At 43.7% G+C, this 25,400-nt stretch overlaps 1 protein-coding gene and 1 non-coding gene across 3 annotated transcripts in view; both read right to left on the bottom strand.

The window, feature by feature from the left end:
- The window catches only part of ASAP1 (ArfGAP with SH3 domain, ankyrin repeat and PH domain 1), a 335,628-nt gene that overhangs the window by 149,640 nt on the left and 160,588 nt on the right, over positions 1-25,400 (bottom strand). The window lies entirely within an intron of this gene.
- On the bottom strand, positions 21,294-21,365 carry TRNAC-GCA (transfer RNA cysteine (anticodon GCA)). Its single transcript has one exon. It is a non-coding gene; the product is annotated as a tRNA-Cys (tRNA).

Below are 25,400 nucleotides of genomic sequence, written 5' to 3'. Positions count from 1 at the left end.
CATTTTACCAAGGAGACTAAAGCGCAGGATGGCCCGAGATCCTGCATCAAGTCAGAGACGCAGTCAAGGTTTGAGCCCGTGTCTTCCTGACCTGCGATCCCTTATTAGTGAGCTTTGTGTTCTCCAAGCTGCCAGCCTGACAAACTGGGTCCAAAGGAAACTTTAAAAGACCGGATGAGCCAAGGATTCGGTAAGCAGCCCACGAGACAAACAACTTCTGAAACCTTCTCCTTTCCATGTGAGGGTCGCTCTCGCAAGAAGCCAAAGAGGAATTGAGACCAACGCTTAGCTTGAGAACCTGAAGTTGCTCTTTACAGGGGGGAGGGGACAAAAGCAAAGTGGGAGGAGGTCAGCCTGCAGCTCGTTGGCGCCGAGTCACCTGGCTGTCCCCACACCCCCGCGCCACTTCACGTGGGCCCATCTGCTAACCAAGCACTGTGCTGGGTGTGGTGGTGATGAGTCAGCCACAGAGAGGGTTTCCACGTGGCTTCAGGGGCACCCGGAGGACTGCAGTACAGCCTTCGTGGACTTCACCAAGAGCCATGCTGGATATTGGGCATGACTTGCACTAAAACTGATCACTGACGTGTGTGCCCCCAAGGAGGAAAACAGGTTAAAGAGCAATAACTAATCACAACAGCACATGGAAATCCACAGGCTTGTGAAAGCATCCAGGTGCACCTTAAAATATCAGAGACTGAACAACATTACTAAGAGTGACTGGCAGAAAAACCCTCGGAAAGAATTGGTGCGCTTATCCTTGGGGTCAGTGAGGGAATCAGGAGCCTATTTTAAGAAGAGGGACAGTTTCTCCACCTGGTACTTCTATTTCGGCTCTGGTCTGCGGAGAGGTCGCTTTGGTCCCTGCTGTGCAGAGTGAGAGGGACAGAGAGGACTATCCAGAGATTGGGCGCATCCATCCACAAGCACCTACCCCTCTCAACAGCCAACGTCCACACTCAACGTGGGAACACCAGGCAAAGACCAGACAGTGCTCTTCTTCAAAGAGGGAGAGAAAGGGAACAGCAAGGTGCAAACCAACGTTCCTCAGAGGAGAGATGCTGGGGTCTAGAAGCACCAAGGAGGCCAGGTGGCTGGACCACGTGGACACGTGGAGGATAAAGAGATGGACGGGGGCCAGATCACGCTGGGAGGAGAGGCCGCGGGAAGAGTTCGGTTTTATTCTGATGGCAAAGGTAAGTCAAGAGTGGGGCTGCAGGGTTTTTACAAGAAAGAAGGTGGGAATTACTCCTGAACTTTGGAAAAATGACTACGGCTGATGTGCTGGGAATGGGAGGGACAGGACCAAGACTGGATAGGAAAGAGCCAATCGGCTGGGTCTCACACAGACAGAACTTCTAAGTATTTCTCATGTGGCTGGATCTACTTCCTCCTCTAGGATCACACTTCGTATTTAAAGCTTCCTCCAGAAGTAGCTTTCCCCTGTTGACACCCACTCAGGAACTCGTATTTAAGGCTTCCTCTTTTTCTTCTCCCTGCTCCACACCTACTCACGACCTCGGTGGAGGGCATTGAGATGCCCAGTTGGACTCAGGAGACCAAACCCCGCCAGGCCCACCTCTGCAGCAGTCCTTAAACCCATCCCCTGGGCGCCAGCCTGACTTCAGGACTGCACAACGTCCCAGGCAGAGGGAGGAGTTCTTCTAAACTATGAATCCGATCATGGCACTCTCTCGCCTTAAAACTTAGAATAATGAGCAGGCTGACTCTTTCAATGACTTTGAAAACCCTCTTTGCCTTACTCCAAGGGCTACCGCAGGCTCTCTTCTGCAGCACGATGACCTGCTCTCTCCGATCTCTCACCAGATGTTCCTGGCGGTCCAGGTCCATGGTGCCCAGTCATACGCAGCACTTTTCTGGCCTCTGTTTGACTCTGGAGATGCCAACTCCACTAGCTACAGCTCTCGTCCTCAATAACACTTTTGCCTTTTCTTCTCCATCTTAACATGCTACAAACACAGGCTCAACCTTTACGCTTGAGTTTTATCATCTCTTCTTTGAAACCTGCCCCTTCCTACTGAGAACGAATCTCTCTGCAGTGCTGTGAGAGCACTTATCATAAGGACTTCTTCCTTACATTTCCATCTCCAACAAATGGAGCTATGAATCTTTCAAGACGCTACACACATACTCACTGCCTTTCCCCACTGCAGAGCCAGCTCCCTGCCCTAGGCATGCATGGGACCTGGAGACCAAGATGTTCACAGGGCACAGATGGAACCCCACCCAGGATCCAGGAAGGGTTACCTGGAGGCTAACTCTGACCCCACTCTCAGACCACTCGGGCTCCCAGCTTCCTGACCTGTAAACCTGGAAGACTGGCCACTACATAGCTTCTCTTGGCTCTAGTTTTCTGAAAACAAACCATTTTCAAGTCCTAGGGACTATATCCTACTGCTTCAACTCACTTAGCATATTAGGTTTTGTTTTAAAGGGAAAACACCTTAATTTTTTTTGACACCTTAATTTTTAAAAAGGAAGTAACCCTAGGAAGGACCGTACATTTAAGACCTCTGTGCTATTAAAAAGCTCAACCGTGGCTTTGGTCTCAGATTCCAATTCCAGTCATTTCTGTGTCACTTTTCTGTGTTCTCTGTCCTCCAAGAAATGTTTAGAAAAGTTCATTCTGAATTCTGTGTTCAAAGACTCTATTGATCATATAAGATAAGCATACTTAGTGCCTGTTAAAAAAATAATCTACTTAATTATTGGCTGCGCTGGGCCTTCACTGCTGCGGGGACTTCTCTCTAGTTGCGGTGAACAGGCTTCTCCTTGTGGTGGCTTCTCTCACTGTGACTTTTTAAAGATGAAGGAACTGATTCAGAGCAAGTGTCCAGGGCCAAAAGTCTGGGAAATGGCAAAACCAGGCTTTTCACCGTGGAAAGTCTAACCCTCAATGTCTGTGTTCTTTCTGCCACATCAGACTGCCTCTCCAGTTAAAAGACATGTTTTATTCTGCTTCTTATTATGCTCAGCTATTTCACACACTAAGCTTTCTATAGGTGGCTCAAGGGCCCAGCTTCTGAGAAAAGAAGTTCTAAGGGGAAACAAGCTCTAAGCCACTGGTGATGTCCCCAGCTCAGCCGAGTTTAGAACTCTCGTGTCCTCTCCAAAAGAAACCTCAGAGCTGCTGACCGTAGATTGGGTCATTGTTAAGGAATGGTTTTTACAAAGAAAGACTGGCCTGATTTGACAGTGGAGATCAAGAAACCCCAACTCCACACCTGCGTGAAGATGACACTGGAAATGAAGGACCACTTCTTGCGAACAAACAATGAAATGGATTCAAGTGGCATTTCCCAGACTGAGGTCCGTAGATAACTGTTTCTGAGATGCTGGAAAGTATTCTGGGGGAAAAAAGAGGCTGCAAATTTGGAAAACACTATGTGCTAATTACCATGTGCTAATTAACTATACCTTTCTTTTGGATCCCCAAGGCACACAAGAATATCAAAGGCTGGGATACTTTGTTTGTGTGGGTCTTATTAGTAAACCCATTTTATTATAAAAATTCACTTCAAAATTTGAAATTATTAACAATGATAGTTAAACAACAACACAAAACTGTGTGAAGAAAAACATCTTGGGATAGAGTAGAGCTTTAGTGCTTAAGTACAGGAGAACACTGTCCTTATTAGAAACGTACCACACGACGCAGTGCTTTGAACCATGCAGCAGTCTACTCACCAACACGCCACAAATGTAGCGGATGGCCACAGTGGACTGAAACTGAGTTAAAGACACATCTTTCGGGACTTGCCAGGCCAGGTCAACCCTGGAGTGGAAGACTGGGACACTTTAAGGAACATGGTTAACTTTATAACCCAGCAATTCTCCATTAAAATAACTTAAATAATTAAAATCAGAAATTTTTGTGCACACTTACAGAGTACTTATTGGGACATCAATACAGAAAACTCCATATTAAAAAAAAAAATGAACAAAAGTTAAGCCTCAAAAAATACACTATGTATATGAAGTAAGAGGTCTAAAAACAGACAGATGCTATTAGGGAAACAAGAAAAAAAAAAAACCAAGATTAAAACCAGACTAAAACAGAAAACCCACGATAAAAGAACTAAGAAGTAAAAATAATCCCAACAACAAGAAGAGGAAAAAACGTTGACATCCGTAGGACATAATTACTATGTGGAATTCTTATTTTGCTGCTATTGTGATCCAGAAGAATGAGGACAAAAGATATTAACATAAGAAATTGAAAACAGTAAACCTATGCAAAGGACTTCAATCACACTGATAACTTTTAAATTCCAAGTAAAAGTGAAGGGCTTTTCTATCCTTATAAAGATGTTAAAAATAAATAAATAAATAAAAAACAATGAAAGGACAGGCTTCAGAGAAACAGTCCCAACTGATAACCAGGACAAAGTGTATTATTCCAAGTCACAAAACTGCTCTTACACTTGACACAGCAACTCCATTCCTGACAATTCCTATCAAAACGACCACCATCCCCTCAAGAACGAATAAAAAGAAGATAGTATAAAACTCATCACCAAGTTTTACAGTGTAAGAAACTAGAAATAACCTAAGTTTAACAACAAGGAAATGACAAAGTAAAATATGAAACAAAGAGAAGGGCTTATATGGTCACTGAAAAGTATGTCTGTAACAATTAGAAAGAATAAAGGATAAGGTCTACCATTTATTGATGCCTATTGTGTGAGATGTGCAAATAGTAAGGAATTCCATATTTTACAATGTAAAATTGCAGATATTATGAAGAAGTGAACTATCTAGAAATATAAAGTTTAGAAGGGTGCATAAAGAGGTTTAAAACCTGTTGTTACCTTGGACTGCTATGATTAGGAGCTTTCTTTTAAAATAAGTTTAGTTGTGCAGTATCTTAAGGCTGATGTAGTACTTCAAATTCTTCTAAGCCTTTTAACAGTCTTGTAATACGTTCAATGTCTGCTTCTCTGTCAGCAATTGCAAGAGATCCAGCAAGATGCTAACTTTCATCGAAAATGAGGGAGAAACAGTACACACTCTCAGTAATTTCCTTGTTGCCTTGAAAACTGTACATTTAAAAAATTAGTAGAATATTGTGTTTCAAGAGCTCCTGTCTGGGGCCAAAAAGAAAACTGTAATCATAGCAATTACCTTGTGAACCTCTAATTTCTGTTGTAGTTCTAAAGTTCGGAGGAGCATACCCACCCACAAGCACCATGGCTCTTTCATCTTGAAGCAATTTCAGCTCCATTCTTAGGAAAATAATAATTATAGGTACAACAAGGTATTTAAAGACCAAAAAAAAAAAAAAAAAAAAAGAGTCATGAAAACACCATTTTCCGTGTTATAACATAATGAGAGTTCATTAAAAGACTTAAAACTTAGACTGCAAACGAGTTTCCTGAGTCATGTCTTTTCAGGATCCTGAGAATTTATCAGGAACCTACCTCATAAAAGAACAAGAGTTTTCACTGGTGAACAGATTAAGAACCACGGAGTTACTGAGCCTTTTAAATTCCTACCAGTTCTGAGGTTCTATAATGACCTACTAAACCATGGGCATGGGTCTTGACCCAATGATTCAAGATACGCTGGTGCTGATTTAGTCATATAGACTTTGTTGTTGTTCAGTCGCTCAGTCGTGTCTGACTCTTTGCGACCCCACGGACTGCAGCACTCCAGGATTCCCTGTCCTTCACTATCTCCCAGAGCTTGCTCAGACTCAGGTCCATTGAGTCGGTGATGCTATCCAACCATCTCAGCCTCTGTTGTCCCCTTCTCCTCCTGCCTTCAATCTTTCCCAGCATCAGGGTCTTTTAGGCTTAATTACATAATTTTATCTAAAGTGGAGACTGCTGACTAGATGCTTGGAAACATGGTGGTTAAGAGGACAGAATTTCAAGCCAGACGGCCTGGAGTCAAATTCTAGCCCCACTACTTACTGACTATGATCTGGGCCAGTTACTCAATCCAGGTGTGCCTCATTTTCCCCACTGGTGATCCACCTTGCACAGTTACGTGGATTGAGTACTTACTGACTATATGATCTGGGCCAGTTACTCAATCCAGGTGTGCCTCAGTGTCTCCACCGGTGATCCACCTTGCAGAGTTACGAGGATTGAGTAACCATGTAGATGAAGTGTTCAGAATGGTGCTTGGAGCAGAAGCAATATCAACAAATGTTAGCTAGAATTTGCAAGTGTGGATACTTGGGTTTATTTTTTCTAAGGTTCCTAAGAGATATGTAGTTAGCAAGTGTAATTTTTACACTGCTGGTGGTGCTACTATAGAAACTTCCCTGGTGTTCAGTGGTAAAGAATCTTCCTGTCAATGCAGGAGACACGGTTACAATCCCTGATCCGGGAAGATCCCACATGCCAAGGCGCGACTAAGCTCGTGTGCCACACTACTGAGCCTGTGCTCTAGAGCCGCAACGAGAGAAACCACCGCAATGAGAAGCCCACGTTCTGCACCTAGGGCGAGCCCCTGCTTGCCGCCACTTGAGAAGAACCCGAGCAGCAACAAAGATCCAGCACAGCCAAAAATAAACTTTATTTTTAAAAAAGGAGGAAAAGAAAAGGGAGAAGCTGATATAAAACCTTCCACGCAGGCCATTTCTTTAGATCGGTGACCTCCCTACAATGCACACAGGAGAGTTCACTTTGGTATGGGAGGAAAAACAGAACTCTTGTACTATTTTATGTTAGATAATTATACAGTATTAGTACAAAAGAGTATGTACAGATGTATATACACATACATGCATGTGGCATGCACGCATTAAAACGTTTTACAAATGAGATGCACAGAAGTTTGGAAAACGCTGCTCTGTTAACGGACATGAAGATTTTACTTCTCTTAAGTAGGAACTGTGGGGAAACAAGGAGTTAGGACAACCGTGTGGCCCAGGGCTGTCTGCTGTCTGCACATGGAGAGAAGACAGCGCTTGGTTCAATGCTTAAAAGGACGTTGCCAGAAATGCCGGTGGGTTTCTCACAAGTAGCGTCAATCAATCTAATAACTTAGCTTAGAACTCGGAGGGGCAGCAACGGGTACTAGTTTGATTTCAAAATAAAAGAATACCCTTTTACCTAGTTGCTTGTCACTTTTACTATCTTGCATCTGATTTCTCCAGCTGCCCAAATATTATCACAGTCTCTCCTAAGGGAATGAATGAAGGCTCAGGGAGAGCCTAGATAGACTAGGGGAATTTTTCTAAACTCACCTGGGTAATAAAAGGAGTCTTAAAACTCAAGTCTCTCAAATGAGAATACAGTGTTAAAAAATGATTCTGCTCACAAGTGTTCTGTATATTTACTGCCAAAAGTGTTTGAAAGTGGATGCTGCTTCTTGGTCTTTTGCTTCCTACCACAAGGCACTCAGGAAAAAGGTTTACTGGCAAAAAAACAACAAACCATCAAAAAAATCTGCTTTTGTTTTTAATGTAATACTGAGTAAATTGGAAATACAAATTCAAAACTTTAATTCTGCAACTCTAAAACACTATTCTCTTTTTTCTTGACTTGCCATCGTTATTCACGTTTTATGATTTCTATGTAACTAATCGACATTGCATACAACCTGTATTCTGCTTTTTTCACTTAATACTATACTGCAAATACTGCTGCTTATTTTTCCTGCACGAGCACAGCCATTACTACTTCGGCATTCCATCACTCTCATATATCATCTACATATCACATATCATCTACGCGTTGCTCTTGTTGAAAGCCAACTTAATGGCTGGCTTTTTCACTTTTTGTAAATAAAGGTATTTAAGACTTAATGTTCCAGCATGGCTGTCAAATAATCAAGTTGTTTTTAATAAGGATAATTTTAAGTTGTGTATGTTTTAAACATGCTCATGAAGTACTAGCAGGCACTAATGATATCTTTTAGTATCTGAATAATTCTCATGCCCCCAAGGCACAACACTCAGAAAAGGTCTTTAAGTTTCTGACTTCTAAAAAGCTGTCACATACCAGAAATGTCATAAAGATCTAACTAATCCTCTTGAAAATTATAAATGAGTGCAATTTAGGATAGCGGTTAACTCAAAAAGCACAGGCCTCTTAAAAGGGGGCAGCGGCTAATGTAGAATGCTCCCCATTCTAAACACCCTCGCCCCCCTCCCCGCCCCCGACGCTGCCACCAGTAACTGTTTAAGTCACCCTTTCAAATAAAGCTCCCTCCGAATGGCCAGTTCAGATGGAAGTCTTATTATAAGGAGAATGTGCACAGATCCCAGGACCCGCTGATTCAATACCCTTTGAAGAAAACAAGGCTGAGGTAACATAATTTGCTCTGAACTATAAATGAATATTATGCTCCACTGGCAGCTGTTTCCATAAAGGTAAATCTTTCTGTTTATGGGAGTTGAAGTTTTCTACAAATCAAACCTTTGATATTAAACCTTACTCCCTCAAAGATGTACACATTAACATTTCAGAGATGCTTTCCTCAACAGGCCTCCAGTCTTCTTGTTACCTTCATCAGAGAGTCCTTTTGTAATGTAAATGACACCCTCCCACACTCACAACCAGCTTATCTGAAATGTAGAAGCATCTATGGAACATTTGGAAAACAACTTCAATCTCCAGGCTACGAATGCCTTAGCTTGACAAACATCTGGTGAGAACAAAATCCCAGAGTCGGGGAATACAGAGACGGTCCCTGACCTCAGGGATCGTGAAGGATTACTCCAATCATGTTTATTAGGTAGCTGGATGTAAAATGTTTTGAACCATGAATGCTTCCCTATAATATAACATTTGGGGATAAGGACGCCACCGCAAAAATGTATTTACCCAGAAGCGAAGTATGTAGTAAATTTTAAAAAATGTTTAAGGAAAAAATATAGCTTGAAGCCAGGAATGAAAAAAACAAACATTCACTCTCCTTGATAAATACATATCGAAGCTTTTATTAAATCCCATCTCGCGGACTGAGTTATCTTGTAAAAGGAGAGGACAACTTCCCTTGAATGATTCTTTAATATGCTGCTGGGAATCAACTTAGAGGGATACTAATGGTTTAAGAAGTGGTTTCCATTTCAAATACCAACATTAAAAAAAAAAAAAAAACACAAGAAACTGGAGTGCTAAGGCTCTAAGAAAGCATCAGCTTATCATCAGTAATTTCATAAAAACGAAGATGTTTTCCAAATGTCTGTGCTGACTGTTTGGGAAAGCAACATGTTCACAGGCCACTTCTTGGGGAGCCTGAGTGATCCCAGGGCAGTAACTATAATGGGCCCCCTCAATCCCTTTTAAATATATTCTGGCTGCGATCGTGACCCTTAGTACAGTGCAGAGTGGCGTTTTACTATCTAGGTGCTCTAGAGATCCTTCAAATGACTTCACTTCTCGAAACTGAACAAACAGTGCCCTTCTTATCCAATGACGAGGTGCGCCATCAACTCACAAGTGGTCCAGCCCAGGCCCCCTCACACCACAACACTGACAAACAGCTCAGCTGGCGTCTCACACAGACCAGCTTTGGGGGAACAGTACTTCAGGACGAATATTTATTTCATTCCACGAGCTTTTGTTTGCCGGGTAGAAGTGTGGAGAAACACATGGTTTTAGAGCTTTCACATAGTTAAAATATGCTTAAATCAGAGAACTACTCGCTTAGATCAGCATTTCCCAAAAGTCATGCCCAACTAGTCCAACCAATGCTCTGAGAAAGGGGGAGACTGGTTCAAAACTGGGAAAGGAGTATGTCAAGGCTATATATCGCCATCCTGCTTATTTAACTTATATGCAGAGTACATCATGCAAAATGCTGGGCTGGATGAATCATAAGCTGGAATCAAGACTGCTGGGAGAAATATAAAAAAGCTCAGATGATACCACTCTAACTGCAGAAAGTGAAGAGGAACTAAAGCGCCTCTTGATGAGGGTGAAAGAGAGTGATAGAGCCGGCTTGAAGCTCAACATTAAAAAAACTAACATCACGGCATCCAGTCCCATCACTTCATAGCACGTAGATGGAAACAATGCAAACAGTGACAGATTTTATTTTTTTAGGATCCAAAATCACTGTGGACAGTGACTGCAGCCAAGGAATTAAAAGACACTTGCTCCTTGGAAAGACAGCTATGACAAACCTAAACAGTACATTAAAAAGCAGAGACATCACTCTGCTGAGAAAAGGTCTATCTAGTCAAAGTTATGGTTTTTTTCCAGTAGTCATGTGCAGATGTGAGAACTGGACCATAAAGATGGCTGAGTGTCAAAGAATTGAAGCTTTCCAACTGTGGTGTTGGAGAAGACTCTTGAGAGTCCCTTGGACTGCAAGGAGCTCAAACCAATCAATCCTAATGGAAATCCACCCTTAATATTCATTGGAAGGACTGACGCTGAAGCTCCAATACTTTGGCCACCTGATGCAAAGAGCCGACTCACTGGAAAAAGACCCTGATGCTGGGGAAAATTTGAAGGCAAAAGGAGAAGAGGGTGGCAGAGGATGAGATGGTTAGGTAGTATCACCAATGCGATGAACATGAATTTGAGCAAACTCCGAGAGATCGTGGAGGACAGGGGAGCCTAATGGGCTGTATTCATGGGGTCACAGAGTTGGGCATGACTTTGAGACACAACAACAACAACAACAGCCAGCAGGTCTGGGAAATGCTCCACACTATACCCTCTTTTGAAGACCCAAAGAGCATGGATCTATTATATGTTCGTGAGCTTCCTGTTTCTTTAACTTTGGTTAATACAGGATTCCCCAAACTCATTGACCTCACAAAAACACACTTCCTGCCACTGTCCTTTCAGAATTAGCTCTCCACATGATACTCTTTGGGCTACACACACTTGGACCATAATATTTTAAGGAAAAAAAAATCTGTTCTAATTTATATCAGAGAAAGCAAATAGGTAGCTCAGAGTCTAAATTCAACTTGCAAAATATCATTTGTAAACTTCTGAATATAGCTTCCACACATTTTTAAAAGTTCAGTTCAGTCGCTCAGTCATGTCTGACTCTGTGACCCCATGGACTGCAGCACGCCAGGCTTCCCTGTTCATCACCAACTCCTGGAACTTACTCAAACTCATGTCCATAGAGCCAGTGATGCCACAGAATTGGTTTTAAAACCTGGGAGATTTAAGATAAAAATTCAGAAGTCCAACCTTCCCTATAAAATGCCTTGGTGGAGCTGAAGGCCCTTTTCCCCAGGAATGCCCATCAGGAGGAGGGCCAGTCTACAGTCTCCAGCTGCCACTGAATCACCAGGTCTGTGCCAGTCACGCAGGCCTGGCCCCAGTTTCACAAAGGGTCCTATGAATCCGACCCCTGTTCTGTTCTGGGCAATGGCTCCATGATGAAGGCATCAGGGCACGCTTGGGATGCAGGAAGAGAAGGTCACTGCTGACCTGCCCATCCCGCCAGTCCACCTCCCTTACGAAGGCTTGCCAAGGATGATGCCTGTTTATACCCACTGCCTTGGCATAACAAGTAACAGAGCCACCCTCACCCTCGTCTCGTTCTGGATAAGGACACAGCCACCGGAGCTGTGAAGTCCTCCCAGACACTCACCTCCACGTCCTCAAGTCCCACAGATGCATTTTACCACTTGAGTCTGCCCTTCAGTACTTCCCAATTGCTTCATGTGAGCCTTAGAGAAATCAGACTGACATCAGAGGCCAGGTGAGTTGGGTCTGATTCTGGGCCCTGCCGCTGAATGGCTTTGTTGCATATAGACAAGTCCTCTAATGCCTCTCGATTCAGACCCGCTTCACCCTATTTCAGAGTTCACGGGAAGATCAGGGATGCAGCAAGTGCTTGATAAACAGCAGGGGTTCAATAACTAGTACTTTTAGTTCTGAGAATATAACTCCCTGGAATTATGTCATTCGAATCCAGTGGTTTTGGGTTTTCATGGCAGATACTATACATAATACATGACTGCTGACTGATCTGATTTTTTCCTCAAAAAAAGAAAAAGCATCAAGAACTGCCATTTTGTCAATTCTCATGTTTCTTTAATTTTGCCAATTTGGGGTTAACTGATACGGGAACACTTTCCTTATTTGTCCCCATCAATTTAAAAAATAAATTCCGGAAGGGCATCTGTCCATTTACTTATGGAAAAATTTTTTTAAAAAATGTTTTGAAGGCTAGGAGGAAGAAGAAGAAAGAAAAAAATTCTCCCCACAGAGTATGGTTCACAAAATTCATGACCTGAGGTGATTTAAGAACTAACAATCTGCCTGTAATTTAGAGAAATGAAGTGATGACTCATGCACTAAGATGAACTGGCTTTTTCTTTTTTTTTTCTCCTCTATGCCTTGGGATTACTAAATATCAGAAAACTTTCCCTGGGGATTTTCCCCCAAGTCTTTATTTGTTCCCAAAGAGCTTCAAACATTCTCCTGTTTTCCACTCCTTTTAAATTTGTCTCCTTTCAATCCAGCTAATAACTGAAGCCATTTCTCACGAGTTCTCACCATGGAAAGAAAATCTCAAAGCGGACGCTTAAATGTTTAAAATTCATTTTCAGCCCTTGCCAGACCTCTTTTGTGAGACAACACGGGGATTGCCCTGGATGCAAGGCCTCCCCTGCCCTCTGGACTTTTCGAGTCTGACGCTAATATTCAAGAAGCAGACGGGACAAAGCAAAACGAAAGAGAGCAGGGCTCAGATCCAGAAAGTGCCTCTTTTGGGCTGGCTATGACTATACAAAAATTTTCAAGCAAAATTAGCATAAATTAGAAGTGCTGTTTTTAAAGTCGAACCTAACGAACCATCATTATCTTGTCATGCTCGCTTGCTAATTAGTGATGCCACATTGCCTCACACCACATTTTAGTTTCTTACAATGGACAGGGACGGGGAAGCAGGCTGGGACGCATTTGCATTACCACGTCTTCACCTGAGAAACATATGGAAGGCTGGATCAGAGCTGAGTGCAGCAGACCTCATGCAGGGCAAGAGTTCCAAGATAAGTGAATTGCATGTATTCGGCTACTTCTTGGGTGAGGCTTAAGAAATATTAAGGCTTTCAAATTAATTGCATTTATCTCTTAGCCATTGGCTCTACTATAAAAAACACCTTAACTAGTGATTCTGCTCTTCTCAAAACATTTTTGGGATAATGAATAATGGGTATGTTACAATTCCTTTTCTGAAAGGGAAGAAAAAAGGCCAACCAACACTGTTCATTTATATGTTGTCCAGTTATAGGAAAAAACGCAAGAATCCCTAGTTTCCTTCTGTCAGTAGGTGTTCCGAATGTTTCTTGTTATTTCTGTGACACAAAAAGGTCTTTACACTCACGTGTAACGATGACTTAATTACATCAGTAAAATCGGAGAGCGCGTGCCCTCTGCCACAGGAATAGGTCCCGTAGTAACAGTCTCTTCCTGCGAACTCACTGACCACTCTGTTCCAAACGGGCTGTCCCTCTCGCTAGGCTACTAGGGCAGGGGCGTGGGGTGAGCAGGCGCTAGTCTACTTCCTGCGCATTTGCGGCAGTCCAGCTAGGTGTGCCAGTCACTCGGCCACGTCGGACTCTTCGCGATCCCATGGACTGTGGCCTGCCAGACTCCTCTATCCAACGAATTCTCCAGGCAAGGATACTGGAGACAGCTGCCATGTCCTTCTCCAGGGGATCTTTCCGACCCAGAGATCGAACCGGTTCTCCTGCGTTGCAGGTGGATTCTTTACCATCTGAGCCACCAGGGAGGCCCCGAGGTTAAGCTAAACTCTGTGCTAGAAATGTTTCTGCCATTTTTCTCTATTTCTAACAGTCAAAAAAGCTCACCCCATTTCACAGAACTGTAGAGCTGGGAAGACCTTAAGAGATTACGTATTTTCTGTACTGCCAAAGTTTTATTTTTTAAATTGAAGGATAGTTAATTTACAATGTTGTGTTAGTTTCAAGAGTATAGCAAAGGGATTCAGCTGTACATGTATATGTACATATATTCTTTTTTCAGATGCTTTCCCATAATAGGTTATTATATGATAGGGAGTATAATTCCCTCTGCTATTCAGTAGGTTCTGGTTGTTCACCTATTTTATCTAGAGTAGTGTCTGTATGTTTGTCCCAAACTCTTAATATATCTCCAAACCCACTCTAGTATTTTTGCCTGGAGAATCCCATGGACAGAGGAGCCGGTGGGCTACAGTCCATGGGGTCGCAGAGTCGGACACGACGGAGCAACTAAGCACAGCACTGCCACATTTTATTTTAAAACAAAGGCAAACCCTGTAATCCTGAGACGTTAAACGGCTTGCCCAAGTTCACAGAGGACAGTTTAGTGCCAGGAATAAGCCCACGCCTGTCTCCCACTCCTGTGGCTTTTCCCTATACCAAGATGCAACTGGAATTTCAGACTGGCCCGAGGATGGCACTCGTGGTCCTCAGCTGGGAAACCTGGTGGGTGTGAGAGGAGTCACTGGGATGACTCCATGGTTGTAGGAAACTTGGGCCAAACAGGCCTCTGAGGGGTCGCACTGGGTCTCTGTGTGCTAAACCCCCCTGTCTCCTCCAGCCAGTGGACTGGACCATAAGTAGAGGTATGCCAGGGCAACCCGGCCCCCACCCGCCCCAAACTGGATGAACACGGAGTCTCTTTCCAGGGCACTGAAGATTTGCGGGGGGAAAACAGACTTTTACATTAAGACAAATTATATTATGGAGCACAAGGGCAAATTTGCTTTTTCTCCCTCAAGATAAAGCACAGCACTTCCAGGAAACGTCCAGATCTTGTAGGGTCTCCCACTCCTCAAGGAACCTCAGCAGAAACATACTCCACAATGACTCAAATTACATGCATTCAGAAAGTGCAGGAGTAGCAGAGGAATTACTAGTTAGAAGTATCAGAGCGTCATGACTTCCCTGGAGGTCCAGTGGGTAGCACTCTGCGCTTCCACTGCATGGGGCACAGGTTTGATTGCTGGTCAGGGAACTAAGATGCCACACACCACGTGGCATGGCCCAAAAAACATGTGTGTGCCTGCTTCTACCCTCATCAACCCACTGTGAGGAGGCCAGGCCATGGAAACCAAGGAAGATATTAAAGAATCTGCTAATCCCTCAGATCCTGCAGCTTTGCTTATTCCAAGATCTCAGCAACTCACAACAGAGTCTGGCATTTATAAAATGTGTGTGTGTGTGTGTGTGTATAGGCATAAGTGTGCTCATGACATCATGGCCCATAAATGTAAGCCAACCACGTTATCTGGTGCTTGAATGAACAGAGTATACTGAAAGGAAAATGTGTGACTGTCGACGTGTTGGCCACAAACATAGAATCTTCCTAAGAAATTCTCAAGAGTATTCCTGCCTTTATGCCTCTTTCTCCTAGTTAATGACAAACCAGCATAAAATTCAACCCTTCTTCCAGGAAGTAAGCTTGAGAAAGAGGCGTAGACGGGCGAGATCCCTGAGAAATCCTGGGATGGGGTTCTATGCCGGCAGTGGGGGCTGGGGTAGGTTTGGAGGATCCTGGAGCATCTCTGATTGTATGGGAAAAAACTGCCAAGAAAACCTATACTTTGGTCTGAATCAGAGGCTGGTAACTCCTCAGGCAGAAGTACCTAAGGTGCCCATATATTAATAGTTGATGTGGAGTAAGAGTCTCTGATACACAATAAAATCTCAAAGGTTCACGTAAACGGTGTTATGTGGAGGTGGCCAGGGGACCTTGGGTGAGGAGACGCTGGAGTGGGCATGATTATAGTCAGGGCATTGCCTTCTCTTCCGCTTTCATATTTTTTCCATTCTTTCTTAGTTCCAGGACTACTCATAGTTGACTCCCAGCAACTATCACAATTCTTACTATTGTGTACATATAGCAAACAACTGCGGAATGAATAAATAAATATGGTTGCCAGGCATAACAGGACAAGACAAACGCATCTGACAGTTACTGCAAAAACATAAAAGACTGTATACTCCAAAAATAAAAGTAACTGTTAGATATGGACAATATAAACTTTGCATACTTCTTCATTAGCTAACAATCACCATGTGATTAAAACAAAATGCATGTCATAGACTGTCATGTTCCCAGTGTTGCTTTAAATGAAAAAAAGTCCATGTAGGATCATAGATAGGGTACAGAAGGTTTATTCATTGTCCACTTCAGTAAACATTTGGGATGAAAATTAATACTTTATTAAATATGAAGAAAGTAGTCTTTGAATGTGCATTGGAATTCTGAGCTTCTTAAATCCTTTCAACTGATATTTAGACTGTAAGAACGCCTCTTTTCCCATGATCCTTGTTGAGATAAAGACAATCACAAAATTTTGAAAATATTTATACAAAAGGCTCCACTGCAATTCCCCCAAATAGCTCTAGGAGAACAGATCTCCAAATACAAGTCTATCTTCAGATGTATTATTAAATACTTCACATTTTTAACTTTTGCAGAATGATAAACAGAGAGGTCTGTTCCATGACCCAAAAAGCCAGGATTTCCTTGAATGACACGTTAATGAAAAATGCAAACCAGTGGGAATCTTGACTCATTGTAGAGTCTGTTACATTCCAACCAAAGGCCTGTCTTGTGTCAAGAGGGAAGAAATAGCTCCTGAAACCAAAAGTTATCGTTAACCTTTGCCTTGAAAATATTTCCGTTTTTGTGTAACATGGAAACACAGAAAATGATTCTCAAAAATACTGAACACGTTTATTAACATGGCACTGAGTTGGTATATAGCGTCTGATTACATGTGATCACAACTACCTTCAAAGACCCCCAACTCAAAGATCAGCAAAGACACAGCCAGGTTCCATGGCAAGGGACCACACTTTTCTTCTAGCCAGCACTAACTAGGCCAGGGAAGGTAGCTTGACCAAGGGCTTCCCAGGAACTGACGATGTGGCTGGAGAGAAGACAGATGAGCTGGACTAGTCAGAGCTGACCCCCTAAGGAACTTGCAAAAGGGAAAAGGTGACAGAGGAGAAGCCACGGTCGACCGGGCACAGGCACCTTAATGAAGAAACACAGACTCCAACTAAGCAGCAGGTAACAGAGATACAAAGATACAGAAAGCAGGAGCAAGTCCAGACCAGGAGGAGAAGGAAAGCACAGACGCAATAAAGGAGACATCGCAGAGAGATCGAGAGGTGGTCTGGAACTAACGCTGCCCCCCATCACTACTTCTGAGTAAGTTTAAATGAGCCTCTGCTCTTTCAAGAGCCCAATGGAAATGAAGCTCTCTGTTCTTTCTCTCGGAACAACTCCACCAAGTGAGGAGTATTAACCTCTATAGGCCACGGAGTGGTTAAACTGCAAGATCAGAGAATCAAGTTCAGCAGTGTTTTGCTCCAGTTCCTTGAGTGTATTCCCCAAGCTCTAGGCATCCTGGAAGAATAATTACCCATTTTGAGTGCTAGGAACCAGGCACATAGAGACACTAGGTAAAAATCATCAATCTTTTTTTTTTTTTTAAAACAGCCTAGGAAAACAGGCATTCGTCATTATCTCACAGGTGAGGAAGCCGAGGTTCAGAGAGGCCAAGTGCCTTGTCTGCAGTCACACAGGCCAGAAAGACCAGTCCCGTGATCCCACTCGTGTTGCAGACACTGACAACTGGGAGATTCTGGGCCTTGCTGAAACTGGTGAGAAGAGGAAAACCAGCCACGACTGCAAAGAGCTGAGGGCTCTTAGTCACAACGTGACAGGTGTAGAGGTGAACAGATGGACAAACACGCTCAAGGGCTTCCCCAGCTGTGGGGAGAGGAGACAATGGGACAGGAGGGCGACCGGGCTGGGCTGACCCTCAAGGCAAACCGAATCAGGGATGCTGGCCAAGCTGCATGATTAAATGACAGAAGCTCTTACCAAACGGTGAGAGGAAACCGCTGATGCTTCATCTCATAGGCTGGCTCCTTCTACCTTTCACCTGGCAGGAGACGCTGCAGGGTCTACCACACTCGTGATCGCCCCGCCCCACCAGGGAGACACAGTTCTCAAGCCAGCCAGGCCCTCTCAGCTCCTCAGTGGGCAAAGCAATGCTGCCTGGGGCGCTTGCACTGGCTGGTGAAAGACCAGCAAGACGCGGTGAAATGGGCAGAAAATCCCCTTTGATCTCCCTGCCTATGCAGTGGCTCCCTATTCTTTTTTTGGCCAGGCATGTGGTATTTCAGTTCCCCGACCAGGGATCAAACCTGTGCCCCCTGCGTGGGAGCATGAAGTCCTGGACCTCCAGGGAAGTCCCCAGTGTCTCTCTTTGCAGAGCTGGCAAACAATGGTTGTCTAAACCACTTTAAAAAAGAACTATAATAACTGTATTCCTGAATTGCTATCAGCTATTCATACACACCAGTATTTCCTTTCATGCAGGAACTGATTAAGCGCTTAGTATGTGCTACGCCATGTGCTTGGGCCTCCCTGTGAGTACAAATGAGAGGGAAAATCCTTGTTTGTCTGAAGCTTATGTAGTACTGTGCACCAACTAGACTTAGACAGAAATGTATATGAAGGGAAATATTCTATTGAAATGAAAAAAAAATTTTTTTTTTAAAAGAGAGAAAGGGTAGAAACACACCGGGCGGTGACAATGCCGGAGCAGCAGGAGTGAGCCGTAAGCAGTGTGAGGTGGTCGCCGTGCTCAAAGGGCTCCAGAAGCCCTGCAGGGAGGTCGGGAGGGAGGTCCCGGACAGGGCGGTGTCTCCTGGCTTTGAAGAGCCAGTGTTCTCCAGGCATCAGGGGAAAGATGTTTTAACAAGGGGGGTGAGCAGAGGCAAGGAGAAGTGACATGGACCAGAATCCCTGGTGTGCAAGGGGAGTATTAAAAGATGAGGGGCTCTTTCAAAGAATATGACGGCTTCTCTGGTGGCTCAGATGGTAAAGAATCCACTTGCAATGCAGGAGACCCGGGTTCAATCCCAGGGTCTGGAAGATTTCCCGGAGAAGGGAATGGCAACCCACTCCGGGATTCTTGCCTGGAGAAGTCTATGGACAGAGGAGCCTGGCGGGCTACGGTCCATGGGGTCCCAAAGAGTCAGACAGGACTGAGTGACTTAACACACTTCAAGGAAAATTGTGACTGGGGCCAAAGAGCTGACCCTTTCTCAAGGCCACATAAAGCCACAGGCGGCTTTCAGTACGATCTGTGACGGGGCCGAGTCTTGTTTCTTTCAGGGCACCCCAGAGCACCCAGCACTGGGTGACTGACAGGAGATGACCCTAAACATTTCTGGAAGTGAACGATCAAGTAAGGCATGCAAATTTGGGAGGGAGATCCCCTGACTCTCCCCAACGCAAAATAGGAAAGCAAAGGAGGCCTTTTGACAGCCTATAGTAAAAATGAGAGAGAGAGAAAAAAAAAAAAAGATGTTATGAACAATAGACAGATGTGAAAAAATACTAAACAGATCCTCCAAAAATTAAAAAAAAATTTAACAAGGGAATGATTAAACATATACCGGTAAGAGAATTAGTGAACTGGAAGATACGTCTGATGAAATTATCCTAAGAAGATACACACAAAAACGTATTAATAGGATATTAATTTTTAAAGAGACAATGTATTAATAGGATATTAAGAGACATGGAAGATAGAATGGAAGGCCCAATGCTAATCTAATAAAGTTCCAGAAGGAGAGAACAGTGGGAAAGAGTGGAGAGATCAATGTGATATTCTGAAAAGCTCAAAGAAATACGGTTGTTAGCTTTCCGAAACGTCATCTCTTATCAACCATTGCTTAAGCACATCCTGCAGGTACCAAGAACAAAGGGAGCCACTATTAGGACACAAAACAAGTACAGCCAGCCGCCTGCACATATTCTGTTTGACTAAGCCATTGTTAAGCCAGTGGAGACCACAGAACCTATTGCTAAACCAATGCCTACGTTAACCCTAGTATCAGCTCCTAGGGCTCACTAGAATTCAGTGAGAAAAAGAGTTAATAAGAGCAACAGTGCTGAAGTAATTCATGGACCTTGAAGAACTGGGAAATAAAAGGTGTGTTACATGATACTAACAGCTAAGACTTACTGAGCACTTAGTCTATACAAGACACTGAGCTGACCACTTTCGATGGAGGACCTGATTAAACTCCATGATAACCTACGGGATGGGGATGCTTAGATGATGACAACGGTTTACAGATAAGCAAGGCTGAGCGCCCTGCCCAGAGTCACACTGCAGCTAAAGGGGAGCTGGAAGTCAAACCCAGACCGTCTAATTCCAGAGCTGGGTGATGAACCGTTCTCACATCTAGGCAGAACCCCCTCTCCTTTGATAAAAGATCTCATCTGCAACTATTAAATGAATAACATGTTGAAGGCACTCCCCTACTCCATCCTTACAGTGAGGTCAGGCTGGAACCGCCTATGCCCTTTGGATAGGACACATTTCCTTCATAAGAGCAGTGATATTAGCGATGACCAGTACATTTTTTCCTTGGGAAATCCTCCTCCTAAGGGGTCAGCTAGAGGGGAGGGTGGGAGAGGCCTTCTCTCTAGGGAGAAACTTGGGAAGAAGCTGCTGGAGTCTTTTTTCCAAAAACCATAACGCATCTTTGTAGCTATATGACAGTTTGACAAAGCAACATGGCAGTGCAAGATCCCAAAGACGGTGCCCGTGCCTTCTGCCCAAGGATCTCACTTCTGGGAAAGCTCCCCAAGGAGCTCACTCAATGGGGAAAAGAGGCTAAAGACTCGAGTGGACCACTGCATACATGGTCTCTGCCCAAAGGCAGGCACAGAGATTTTAGTAAATTAAGGAACATCTCTATAATGCCATCGGAGAAGGCAATGGCACCCCACTCCAGTACTCTTGCCTGGAAAACCCCATGGACGGAGGAGCCTGGTGGGCTGCAGTCCATGGGGTCACACAGAGTTGGATACGACTGAAGCGACTTAGCAGCAGCAGCAGCATATGATGCCACAGATGAAAGACAGAGGATGAGATGGTTGGATGGCTTCGCTGACTCAATGGACAAACTCTGGGAGAGTTGAGCAAACTTTGGGAGATGGTGAAGGACAGGGAGGCCTGGTGGTCGGGTAGTCCATGGGGTCGCTAAGAGTCGGACGCAACTGAGCGACTAAACAATGACAACAAATATGATGGTACTATTATGGGGCCCTTAAACTAAAAGAGATGGCAACACTTCAGAACAGTGTGTGTGCCATTACAGTTTCATAAGTAAAACAGCAAGATTCAAAGCTGCAAGTGTTTGAAGCAACGTGGCAGTGGGTATGCAGTCACTAAGTCGTGTCGGGCTCTTGTGATCCCGGGGACTGTAGCCCGCCAGGCTCCTCTGTCCACGGGATTCTCCAGGCAAGAATACTGGAGTGGGTTGCCATTCCCTTCTCTATGAGAGCTTCCCAACCCAGGGATCGAACCCAGATCTCCTGCATTGCAGGCAGATACTCTTACCGCTGAGCCACCTGGGAAGCCCTTAAAACAATGCATGAAGCAACAAAGACTGAATAGCAATAACCAAAAACTGTTAGGTTAGGGTGGTGGAATGGTGGGGGATCATTACTCTCCAAATATTTTTTAATGTGCCATTGTTCCAGCGTATACTATTTGGGGGAGGCATTCAGGTGTCTTGATAATGTTCCAAGTCAATAATCCTTTGCACTCTCCACAAAATTATACTACCGTTCGTTAAACTAAAGATTTTCCACTGAGGCACCCCTACTCCCCACGGTTTTGCCAATGTTAGCTTCCGTTACACAGGACAAGAGCAATATCGGGTTAGCGCTTATGATTCAGGAAACCTGAGGGAGGGGGACGGCACGGAGAAGGGACGGTCAGAGGCACTCAGACCGCTAACAAAAAAAGCACTGTGGCTCATACATAAGACCATTATTGGCCTCCGTGAGGCATTATCGGTCCAATAATACATTTCTGTTTCAGACTGTTTAAAAAAGTGTACTTGAAACCAGAGCAGGCCTTGAATTTCAAACACACAGAACTAAAGGAATGCCGCAGAGGGAGAATTAAGGTCAGCTGAACTTTTGTCTGGGATGCATTCTTCAGACTCGGGAAAGAAGCAGAGTTGGGTTTAGCTGTGGACGATTTGAAAGTAAGATCTGAGGTTTTCAGAATTACCCACAGAGCAGGAGTTAGAAAGCTCGGTGCAGATTTCTGCGATATGGCTCCCCAATAAACCAGCCATTGTGTGACCCGAGCATACCTCTAGCTGCAAGGAAGTGGACAACAAACTGTTAACAGTATGTCCTGGGAATACAGGTAGTGACAAGTTCCACAGGCTGTTTACACTTGCTCAGAGGGTCAAGAGCAGGAAAGATAGAAATGTCAGACACGCCACACTGCAGCTTAGGTAATACGTGCCATCCCCTATTACGGCAAGATGTTGGCTTCGTGTAGAACGTATAAGTTTTTGACAACTGTGGATGACTGGCTCTCTCCTCCTGGTACACCAGGGAAACCTACTTCCTGGCTGAAGCCAGGTCTCCACCCAGAGGGTGTGTGGCAGCCTCAGGGTCACCGTCAGCTAAGTCAACCGTCTTGATACTAGAGGTAGGGGCTGCTGGCTCTAAGACCTCTGCATCCATGTGGGGGAAGGGCTAGTTTTAATTGCTGCCCTCATCTGGTCTCCAGATTAGTAAGTAGGCCAAGTGTGAGTTTCAAGTACCTAAGAATCACCATATTTGGCAGGCATTACTGCAAAGTAAAAGAAGCTATCAGAAATCTAGAACAAAAGGCCTAAATTAAGTCACTCCGCTATTTGGACCTACGTTTCCCCTCTAATAACAAACTTTTTTTTTTTTTAATCTAAGGATCAAACTAAATTCATTTCCTAACACAGAATGCATTGTGTTCTGCAGTTTGACTAGCATATTTCTATAAAGTTCCTCGCATTCTCAATGGGCCTGATTCACACATTCACTCAGTCCCATCTTTGCTTTCTAACAGAATCGGCTCTGTACGTAAAAAGGAAGGAAATAAATTCTCTTGTTAAAAATGTTAACTGGGTAACTCGTTGTACAAAGTTCTTAAACACTGAGTGCTTTTCATTTTGATGAATGTTTGCTTAATGTGGGTAACACAGATGATGACATAAAAATTAAACAGACTGGCCAGATCTTCACCCTCACATTGTTTTGGGAGAAGACAATTTGGTTCTAACCTCCTAACAATCTGAATTTTGGGGGGAAAAAAACACAAAACAACCACTTTTCAAAACATAGAGGTACCTTAGGAAGGTAATTTTTGTCCTACTTGCTAGGGAAGAAAATAACACTTAAAGAGGGGCTACAGACTTTTCTTCAGTGTCTCTACCTTTAAAATCCATTTTCCTGGTCTGCTCAAATTAGCTTCTCCTATAACCTTTGCCTAGGAGTCATTTATCTCATGGTTTCAGATGAGTCACCAACACAGAAAGCAAGTGCTCAACAATGTGCTTGGTCAAACAAATCGCTGTCTCCTCCATAGACACCCATCCCCTGGGCAGCGGTTTGGGAATCACGCTGACCGCCGGGAGGATCTGCTCTTTCTCGTCCCAGAGGCACCCTTGCTGGTCAGCAGAGTCAGCTGTGGGCAGCTCACTCTTGCCCTGTGGGTAACATATCTCCCTCATTCCCCAGCTTCTCATTTGTCCGGTCAGGGTGGGGCTGCTCTGAAGACTTATTCAGGAGTATCCACTGCCAGCATACCCAGTGCTAAGGGGGGCAGTTCATCCGGGATGCAACTTCAGACTCACTCTGCTCTTTTCAAAAAAATACAAGTTATCACAATGTGCTTTGAAGACACTGTTCTCTTGTATGGCACAGAACTCCAAGGTATTTGTTCTTCTTTGCCAGGAAATTTTACCCCACAGCATTTTGGTCAAAAGAATACTTAACCACCTCAAGGAGAAGTAAAGGGAACCCAAACCAGTAACATTCCTTCCATTGCTATGTGCAGAGCTCAGATGTTATCCACCTAACTTCAGATTTTAGCTTCCAACCCATCTACCCACCCATATCTGCATATTTCTTGCTCGTCTCTTTTTGAATCCTTCATAAATATAAGAGCCACAAGTTTTAAAAATGGAACTGAACAAGCTATACACTATTAGGTTGATCACTCGTTGAGCTAAACTTGCTCATTATTAAGATTTCATGTTCTTAGGGAATGAGCCCCCAGGGTCTCATTTTCACGTGATTATATCCACTACTGAATTACTAAGTTAAAGTTATCATTCTCCGGCCTCCTGTTTACAAATCTGTGCTACTTTTGAGTTCCAGGCTTTTCCCACTTTCTTATTTATACATGTATAAAACCTTGGTGGGAATAAACACTGCATGACTTTAGATAGGAAGAGGGGAAAAAGTTAAGAATTACTAAGTTACTAATGCGTCAGAGGAGTAAGGGGCTTCCCAGGTGGCACTAGTGATAAAGAACCCGTCTGCCAATGCAGGAGACTCAGGAGATGCGGGTTCAATTCCTGGGTCAGGAAGACCCCTGGAGGAGGGCACAGCAACCCACTCCAGTATTCTTGCCTGGAGAATCTCATGGACAGAGGAGCCTGGCGGGTCTATGGGGTCACAAAGAGTCAGACACGACTGAAGCGACTTAGCAGCAGCAAATGAGTTGATCCTTAATTATCCAATTATTTGAGGTCTAACTTTTCATTGTTTCTCATGTTGTCCATGGCTTGTTTTGATTGGCCTGCAGTAGGTACATGCTTGAGTGTTTTGGAATGGCCTTATTCTCATATGGTTTATTATGCAACTACTTGATTTATTTCAGAAAAAGACAACAATAAAAACAAAGACTTCTCCTCCCAAGGCACAGATTCAGACCTTTGGTCACACAATGGTCCGTGTTAGAAAGCCTTAGAGTTGATTTCCACACAGGGATTCATATTCAGCCAAGATCTGTTAAACTCACCACCCTCTAATGACAAGCACTCTACATGAACATTCAATCCCTAAATAGTCCCTCCTATGAAGTATTCACGCTCAATTTGTTTTACGGTAAAGAAATGGAATTAGAAGAATTAATGTGGTAAAAGTCATCTTAAATTAAAATACCACTTTTCCACTTGTTTTCTTGGCCTTTTTTTTTTTTTCTCCAGCATTCAGAAACTGCAACTAAATTATGGTGCCCACTTCTATAATATAGCAAATCAGCTTGTGTTTCAACAATGCACACATTTTAGAAGGTGCATCGTGAAACCTTTGATACCAGAGGGATGTAAAGACAGAACTGAAATAATGGTACTACATCATGGCATTACTTAAAATCATGTACACAGACAGGGTGGCAGGGTCTGGAAGGGGAGAAAACATTCCTAGGCCAGAGTTCTAAAAACTGGTTCCCCAAACTGAAACATTTTAGCACATCTCTGATCGTACTACCTTACACGAAATGAATGATGTCAAGGCAAAAAACAGTAAGCAAGCAAAAGAGATTTGCACAAACACTAAAGGAATCCCCATACTCTAAAATTATAAATTAGAAGAGAGGGAACT

The sequence above is a fragment of the Capricornis sumatraensis genome, chromosome 11 (assembly GCF_032405125.1).
Source record: "Capricornis sumatraensis isolate serow.1 chromosome 11, serow.2, whole genome shotgun sequence".
NCBI classification, from domain to species: domain Eukaryota; kingdom Metazoa; phylum Chordata; class Mammalia; order Artiodactyla; family Bovidae; genus Capricornis; species Capricornis sumatraensis.
The sequence above is the reverse complement of the archived record's forward strand: the minus strand, read 5'-3'. Positions and strand labels throughout refer to the sequence as shown.